This window comes from Camelus ferus, chromosome 9 (genome assembly GCF_009834535.1).
Source record: "Camelus ferus isolate YT-003-E chromosome 9, BCGSAC_Cfer_1.0, whole genome shotgun sequence".
Lineage (NCBI taxonomy): Eukaryota > Metazoa > Chordata > Mammalia > Artiodactyla > Camelidae > Camelus > Camelus ferus.
In genome coordinates this window covers 30,634,081-30,643,678 of record NC_045704.1, presented here as the reverse complement: position 1 = coordinate 30,643,678, position 9,598 = coordinate 30,634,081, and positions in this window count along the sequence as shown.

The window sequence follows — 9,598 nt, the reverse complement described above, 5'->3', positions numbered from 1 at the left end:
GGGTGGTACATAGGACTGGCATAGACTATGTGTGCGATCTATGAGGTGCTACCATTATTACAGATGCAGCAATGGATGGGGTGCTGCTGTATTTACAGATGCAATGACCATGAGGTGGAAGGAGCTGGGGCTCCGTGCACCTGCTGCCTCTCTGAGTCTGCTCTACTTTATGAGATGTTCCACAAGAGCTACCATACTTGGTTTATTAAAAGTGCTCAGGCCAAGATGTTGGCCTGGTCTGCCCCATGGAAGGCACCCCCCAAACCCCTCCCAGGCAACTGCCCAGATGGTAGACGGAGGCCTGGGGGCTGTGGAGGAAGCCATGTGTCCCACAGCATCCTTGCTGGGTTGGAGGCAGAGGGACCATGAACCGGTGATTGGAGGGACTCCTGGAGGCAGCAAGGGTTGGTGGTTTTGGGGAGCCCTGTGGTGGAACAGGAGGAGGAAGCTCTCCTGTGTGACGAGAGAGCTGAAGGCAGAGGAGAGGCTAGGAATCACAGCTGGCCTGGACTCGGGGCTCTGCCTCCTCTGCCACCTCCTTTCAGCTCAGTGTCGTGCTGAGCCTTGCACACAGTAGGTCCTGAATGCATAGTGATTCCAAAGAATGAGCCAGGCAGTATTGGAATGCACTAGGATAATGTTTGTTGAAGGCACAACAGGAAGAGCACTGGGTGGAAATACTGACCCTGACTGCCACTGAGTTATGTGCAACCTACATCTGTCCGCTTCTGTCCACTCACCACCTCCCAGACAGACCTCTGCCGCCTTTCTCCAGGACACCCGCAATAGCCTCCTCACTGGTTTACTTCCTCCCCACTCTTGCTCCTTCAATCCTTTCTCCACGTAGCAGCCTAGGGATAAGATTACACTGAAAAATGTAAATCAGATTATGCCATATCCCTGGTTAAAACCTACAGGCTTCCTTTGCCAACAGAATACAATTCTGCAAGGCCCTACATGATCTGACCCCATGTCCCTGGCCAACTTCATGACTTATCATTCTTGCTCTTTATAATATCTTTCTTTTCTAAGAACTCAAGCCAGTATCTGCCTCAGGGCCTTTGCACTTACTGCTATTCCACCTAGAATGCTATTTCCTCCCATTTTTGCCTGGGTAACATCCCATTGTGTCTCAGTGCAAGTGCCTCCTCCTCTGGGAGGACTTCTTTGAGCCCTTGAATTTAAAAAACCCTAAATTACTTCTTACTTTAATACCTGCTTATCGTATGTAACCATCCACAGCTTTCTTTTGTCTGTATTTGGTTGTCTGTGTAGTGTCTTCCCCACCAGAGTGTAAGCTTCCTGAAGTTTTTCCATCCTTGCTCATCTCCCATACCCAGCCCAGTGCCTGGAACATAGTAAGTATGCAATAAATATCTGTTGAATGAACGAATGTGCTTTACCTGTGCTAATCTTGAGCGCTCAGTGTGTATTATCTCATTTAATCCTCATAATTTCCTCTGTTATCATGGAGACAAGGAAACTGTCTGAGGATTGAAACCTTATGTCTGACTCTGCAGCTTCTGCTGTTGAAGCCTGCATGACCCTATCTCTCAGACCCCGGTCCTAGCCCTGGTTCTTTCAGTAACCAACTGTGACTTTGGTCATGTCCAGCTTGGCGTTCCTTCTGACCACAAGGGGAGTTGGTTGAGTGTTTCTAAAGTCCCTGCAGCTCTGATGATCTGGGGCGTGGTTCTCATTGGGGCGTAAGTGTCCCCTTGGGATATTCCTATGGGAACATTAGCATCTTGTACCATTCAACTTGCTGTTTTATGATAAATACACATGAATATATTATACTTTCCTTTATTTCTCTTCTTAATTTAGGTTAGAGCTTACCTATGAATTTAATTTTATGGTAGTAAAAGGATCTTACAAAATACATGTTATAAAGGGGGGAGCCTTCATCATCGATGGTGACAGAAGCCAGAACCAGGACCTGAGGCTGCAGGCACAGACCAGGAGCAACATGAGGGCCCTGCTGAGAGCTGGAGATGTCCTAGTCTGCACCTGGGAGGTTGTTATGTGGGTGCACACGTGTGTGAAATTCACTGAGCCGTACACCAAAGATGGGGTTAGGTGACTATAAGCCATACCAGTTTTAAAATTTAAGTGAGATAATATATGTAAAATAAATAAATGACATAAAAAGGGGGCTTTGGGACAGAAGCCACTGGGTCAAGTGTCTCTGCCTGCAACCTAGGGGTCCTCCCTGGCTTCTCTGATCTAGTGAGTTTCTCCTTGATCCGCAAACTCAGCGCCAGCATTTCCTTCTCCCTGACCCCACCTCACTAGGCTCCTGCGTAGAGCTCCTTCTTTCCCAACCCCAGTACTCCCTTCTTAGTGTTACTCACACGGTGACCTGGTGACTTGCTGGTGTCTCCCCGGGCTGTGAGCCACTTGCTGGTGGCCGTGGGTCCCAGCATGGACACCTGGGACACAGGCTGCAGGCAGTGGTGTTTGTTGTATTATTTATTTTATTTTGGGATGGGGGGAGGTAATTAGATTTATTTATTTTTTTTAGAGGAGGTACTAGGGATTGAACCCAGGACCTTATGCCTGCTAAGCAGGTGCTCTACCACTGAGCTGTACCCTCCCCATGTTGAATAATAAGCACCCACCACGTGGAGGAAGAGGAGAGAGGGCTGATGCTCGTTCTCGTCCCAGACTCCACACCTGCCCGTCTATTGGGAGACTATGTCCATTTAGGGTCTGCAAGCCCTGAGCAGGGAGACCAGGAGAACCTGTCGCCGGCACACTCTGCAGGATGTGTTAACCGCAGTGTCCGGAGCAGCTACCACCACTAGGCTCAGTGTTCACCCCTCTTCTCAGGTAAGGAGGTACCTGGATTCCATGCACATTAGAGACGTGGGCCCACAGGTTCACGGCAAGGAGCGGTGGGACTCATACCCATGACTGTCTGACTGCAGGGCCCAAGCTCGTGGCCCTCACATTTCCTGCTCGGTCTTGCTCAAGTAGAAAGATGAGGAAGGAAGATAACTCCTTCCCGGTCTCCTGATACTTCCTTTCCTCCAAATGCTGGGTCTTCAAATATTTGGTCTTTAAACCACATTTCCTTATCATCCAAGATGTAGATATGGTCTGACCTTTGGGTGCCACATGCTCAGGACACTTTTACATGAGAGCGGGAGAGATAGCAGTTGGACTTAAGAAAGCCCTTCCTCACTGTAGGTGATAAAATACTGTTCTGGACCAGGAAGATGTGGTCAAGCTGGAAGGCAGAGCCCGGACACGGTGAGGTCCGAGGTCTGGGCCCGGAGTCTGATCCTCCACGAGCTCCTGGCTCTTGGGACCCAGCTTGGAAAGAGTGAGGTCAGCCAGGCGTTAGGCCTCCTGGGACCCACGTCCCTATGTTCCCTGGAGTTGCAGGAGCCCAGGAGGCCCAGAGCACGCCCAGGGGAGAGAGAGCATTGGCAAACTCTTCCAAGCAACTTTCCAGTGGCCGGAGGTTTCCTCAGAGAACATGGCTTTCTGCTTCCCTGGGTTCTGTCTCCCATGGGTGCCGGCCCTGGGGAGGGGGCGGTGGGTGATTGGAACCTGGCAACTCCCAAGCGAACCATGTACCCCTCAGGGCCCCTTCCCAGCAGGGCCCCTGACCCCGGAGCCTCTCTTTCCAGTCCTTTCCCTCAGGGACCTGTTCCCTCCCAGGCTGGGGCACAGGTTGCTGAGCAAAGCCACCAATGACCCTGGGGACCAAGAGAAGCCTGGAGAAAGCCCCGAGGATCTGGTGCTCCCCGCCCGGTTGCCAGGCCTTCGCTCTCCCCATGCTTTTGGAGAGTGGGGCCTCCCCTGGGCCTTGAGAGGCCTAGGTGGAAAATGAAAAATCCGAGCAGTTACAGATGGCAGAAGGACCTGCCAGGAGCAGCTTACCGCGCCTCCTAAACACACGTTTGGTTATTTGGATTCGCAAGTTGAAAAAGGGAGCTGCCCTCCCCCAGGGATGCTGTGTGAGGAAGCAGCTCTTTCCTCGGCTTCTTCCACCAACTCTTTTTTTTTGGGGGGGGAGTGGGTTTGTGGGGGAGGTAATTAGGTTGGTTGGTTTGTTTATGTATTTATTTATGTATTTATTTAAGTGGCGGTATGGGGGATTGAACTCAAGGCCTCGTGCACACTAAGCATGCGCTCTACCACTGAGTTATACCCTCCCCTCTTCTTCCACCAACTCTTGGTGATCCCACCGCACGCAGTTCAATCACCCGGTCATCCACTCAGGATGTGTTTACTGAGCACCGGCTCTGGGCCAGGCGCCAGGGGACAGCGTACGGAACAAAGGGACAGCACTCCTGATCTCAGGGAGCTGACAGCCAATGAGCAGGTGTATAACAGAGAAGTGAACCATCTCCCCAGAGTGATATGGGCTGTGGTGACAGTGAATCAGAGTGATTTGACAGGAAGTGATGAGGTGGGGGAGCATGAAATAGGGTGGGTGCACTGAGGCCCCATGTAGGGCAAAGTCCCCGAGGCAGGAAGTGGCAGAGGAGTTCCAGGAGCAGGGGATGGCCGGAGGGTCAGTGCATGGTGGTCAGGGGGCATGCAAGGTGCAAGGTGAGGCCAGCAAGTCCCCGTCGTGCTGGGCCGGGCTGCTTGTGGGGGGCCGGACAGATGGACTTTTATTCTGATTGTCAGAGAGGCCACTGGAAAGTCTTAGTGGGGGTTGGATGGGATCAGTTCTGCATTTGGAGAACACTGTTCTGGTGGCTTCGAGGGGCACAGTTTGGAGGGGCAAGTGGGGGCTGGGGTGTGAGGGTGGAGGATGGGTTGGGAGCTTCCTGGAAACCCTGGAGGCTCTCTAGGTGCTCGGAACCCCACTTGGGTTTCCACTTCAGTTTTTAAGGTACCAAAAGTGCCACCTGCAGAACCATTTGCAGCTGGGGTTCACCCTGTATTTTAATTTACCACTTGTGGCTGATGTAGAGTTAGGAGAGGGGGACCCAAACAGAAACAACTTAGAACCAGGTGTGGGCCTAGCTTAGCTTTGCCTCCTCAATCCCCTCTCCTTCTCCCTACCTCCCCCGCCCCCGCCAGCAACCTGGACCGTCTTTCCTCCCTTCCTCCCCTGGGCAAACTTCCTGGCTCTGCTTCCAGAAGCCCAGCAACCTATTACTTTTCCCCTAAGCTCACCTGACAGTTTCTCAGTCTCCCTCTGTCACAGATGGATGCAGGGTGTGCTATTACTTACATGATATCTTCATGGAAATCAGTGTTTTAATTGGCTCACTTTAAAAAAATTGTGGTTAAATATATGCAACAAAATTTACCATTTTACACCATCTTTAAGTGTACAGTTCAGTGACATTAAGTTGTGCCACCATCACCACCACCCACCTCCAGAACTTTTCCACCATCTCAGACTGACACTCTGTGCCTAGGAAGCTGTAATGCCCATGCCCCACCTGCCCCTCGCCCCCTGGTAACTTCCATTCTGCTTTCTGTCTCTCAGAATTTCCCTGTTCTAGGTACCTCGTATAAATGGCATCATATATTGTTTGTTCTGTGTCTGGCTTATTTCACTTAGCATGGTTTCGAGGTTCTTCCACGTGGTAGCCTGTATCAGAATGGAACTTTTTATGGCCGACTACTACTCCACTGTATGTATATACCACATTTCCACTCCCCACCCCTCGAGTAATTCTGCTTTTCTTTTTCTTTTTTTTAAAATATATTTTTATTGAAGTATAGTCAGTTGACAATGTTGTGTCAATTTCTGGTGTACAGCACAATGCTTCAGTCATATAGGAACATACATATATTCGTTTTCATATTCTTTTTAACCGTAAGTTACTACAAGATATTGAATATAGTTCCCTGGGCTATATACAGTATAAACTTGTTGTTTATCTATTTTATATATAGTAGTTTCTGTGTTTCTTCTTTTTTTTAAATTGAGGTGTAGTTGATTTACAATGTTGTGTTAGCTTCTGGTGTACAGCAGGGTGATTCAGTTAGACATATACATATATTCTTTTTCATTATAGGTTATGGCAAGGAATTGAACGTCATCTCCCTGTACTATAGAGTAGGACCTTGTTTGTAAATACCACATTTGTTTACTCATTCATGTGTCGACGGACATTTGGGTTGGCCTACTTTTTAAACTCAGCTATGTCCTAAGCAGTAATATCAATGACAGCAATAGTTGGGTAGTAACTTTGTTTTGCATTCCCATGAAAATGAATCTGTAACTAACAAAGTAAGAAAGTAACAGTGTGTCTGCAATCACATGAAGAGATCCTGCCGGCCAGTCGGGGTTCACATCAGGCTCTGGGCAACATTGCACACATTTACAGGACAAAACCAAGCTCCATCCATCTCTGAGTCTCCAGGTCCAGCCAGTGCCTGGTACCTTAGAGATGCTCAAAATTGTTTGCTGATTGCTTTAGGTTTGGGGGCCAGGAAAAGCCAGAGCTGCGTTCCTTTAACAACCAGCACAATGCAGGAACTCACATCCCTGCCAGCTTGTGCCAGGACGTGGGGCCCGTGGAGCTGGTTACATCATCACTGCCTGCCCGCCCATGGTCCCGCACCCTTACCCCTTCAGTGCACGGCAACCTGACCTCCAGCTGCCTGACCTCCTTCCTTTGCCTGCCGGCTTCCTCTGGGCATTAGAGCCCATTGTGCCACCCACCCTGCAGACTGCAAGGGCCAGAGAACTAATGGCCCCTGGAAAGAGCCCTTGCCCAATGACTGACAGAGCTGGTAGATAAATGCCCCAAAGCCCTCAGTCCTCAGGTGGGATAACCGAGGTGGTGCGTGGTCCACGCTGGCTCCCGGGGCTCCCCAGCAGGACTGAGCCCCAGTCACTCTCTGTGGTAACTGGCTTGAGAAACACACCCTTTGCTGGCTGCTGTCTCCTCCCTGTCTACACCTGCACTCTTCCACGGGTGCTTCCTGAGACCACCTCCCAGTTAAACAACTTATACGGGGACCCTTGTCTCAGCCTCTGCTTTGGAGGCAACACAAGCTAAGACACTGGAAAATGTTAGATTTCAGCTAATTTTCCATCCCCAGGAAACCCATTTTTCCTTTCTGATTGCTTTCAGTTGGGGTGGAGGTCTGCTCAGGGGAGGACCAGAGACTGCCTTGATTTCCAGGGGTCTGTTTTCCACAGGGATTACCCCAACTGGATAGAGCTTCTCAAAGAAATGGAAACATTGTAATTAACATACAAAATCCTTACTTCTGATGTTATTAAATTTGTTACGCTTATACAGTGCAGAGCACATTGAAAAGGCAAATTAAAATGTTATGTGTTAATAAGCTTGGATTAAATTGGGCTTTGAGAACCCAGGGAAGTGGAGTTAGTCCCACACGGATGCTGTGTAGGGTGTTTAAGGAGCCTTTTCCTACCCTTGAAGTTACTGCCACTGAAATTATTCGAGAAGGCACAGAATCTTAAGAGGACCTCTTCAGTCTGAAAGCAGATTTGTGAGTGTGTTTCTGTAGAGCATATGTTTAGAGGCAGGTTTCTCTATACTTTGGCACCCGGACAGGAGTGTGGAGGAAGGAAGGGGAAATTAAGAAAGCTCTCAAAAGGAATGGAAACCTCCCCCCACCAGCAGAGTAAGCCCTAGGAGCTGGAGCCACAGACATGAGGGTCCCCCTCCCACCAGCTCTTGGTGACTGGTGTCCCAAGTTTGGAGGACTTGAGTGAACAAACTTGGCCAGGATGGGGCTGTGCTGTTCCCAACCCTTGGTACTGTGGAAACCCTCAGCCAGAGGGACTCAGGACAGAAGCCAGAAAACTGCTCTCTCCCAGCAAGGTCACCCAGGCATCTTGGCCACTCCCAGGGCATCCTGGCCAAGCCCAGGGGCTCCATCACAGTCCTTGTCCTGTTTCCTATGGCCTTGGAAAGCTCTCCCTCTTACTTGGCCTTCCAAACGCTGCTCTCTCCCCTGGTCTCCTCCCACCTCTCTGATGGCTTCTTCTCCCACTCTGGCTCATCACACCTCCCAGGGGTGGTCTTCCCCTCGACCCCCACCTAGCCCTCTACTCTTTCCACTCAACGCACTCTTCTTGAGTGACCTTTCCCACTCCTAAAGTTTCTTCTTTCACCCCCTCTTCTGCTGATGATTCCAGATCTCTCTCCTTCTATCTAGATCTTCCTCCCCAAAATTTATGCCTGGTGCACATGGGCTGCCTCCCCCAGGGCCCCCAAGCTCAACATTTCCCAAATGGAGACTACCTTCTGCCCGCATGACAGCCCCCTAGCTTGGGTCTCATCTCTTCTGATATTCAAGCTGGAATCCAGGGAAGCATCCTGATGCTGTATCAGTTAGCTATTACCCTGTAACAAATCGCCCTAAAACTTAGCATCATCAACAAAATAAATATCATCTCACACATATTCTGTGGGTCAGGAAGCTGAGAGTGACTTGAGAGGGTGGTTTTGGATCAGGACCTCTCAGGAGGTTGCAGTCAAGATGTGGGACAGGACTGCAGTGACCTGAAGGTTTGACCGGAGCTGGATGATTTCCTTCCAAGGTGCTCACACACATGGCTGTTGGCAGGAGGCCTCAGTTCCTCACTGCGTGGGTCTCTCCAGAAGCCTGCTTGAGTGTCCTCATGACATGGTAACTGGCTTCCTCCAGCGCCAGTGATCCAAGAGACAGCAAGGAGACAGCTGTGACGCCTTTGATGACCCAGACATACACCATCATTTTACCATATTCAGTTCATTGGAAGCAAGCCACTAAGGACAGCCCGCACGCAAGGGGAGGGAATTAGCCTCCACCTTTTGGAGAGAGAAATCTCAAAGGGCTAATGGACATATTTTAAAACCACCACAAAAGCTTTCCTGCCACATTTGTCCTTTCTACATCTGACCAACCTCAAATCCCATTGACATACATGCCTTTTAAAAATTATTATAAAAGTTAATACAGATTAACTGCAAACAATTTAGAAAACACAGAAATGTTAAAAGAAGGGAAAACACCTCCAATCCTACCACCAAAATAATCTTACAATTTGGAGTATTTCCATACAAGCTTTTGTCTGTGTATAGTTGTATTAGTCAGATGGGGGAAGAAGTGGGGTTGCCAGGACCCACTGCTGGAGCAGTGGGAGGGGCGTTGCCAGGAGCTGTGGCCTTAAACTGAGCCACTGTCAGAACCACAGAGAGACAGAGAGGAAGCCAGAGAAATAAACACCCTGGCTTCTCTTCTCCCGCCCTCTGATCTCCCCAGGTGCCCCCCCCCCATTGGCTGAACCACAGGAAGTCAGAGGATGGACTAGCCCGGGTGATGCAGGTTGTAGTAGTTAGACCCAGGATTTAGCAGGGGGCGAAGGGTGAAGAGTATATGTAGGGGGGGCAAGTGGAGAGTCAATAGCACAGTAGATAGGTACCCTTAAAACAAATTGGAATCATATTTTATATGGTTTTGAATTCCCTTTGTTTTAAACTAAACTCAAAATTATATGCTGGAAGAATTTTTTCAAGTTGTTAAATACTCTTCAAAATCATGACATCGAATGGCCATGGACCATTCCAAGGACTGAACTTACTGACTTCCCCTTGCGCCCATTCCCTGTTTTTCCCAACACAGCCCTCATCTGAGCCCTTGCACCAGCTTGCTG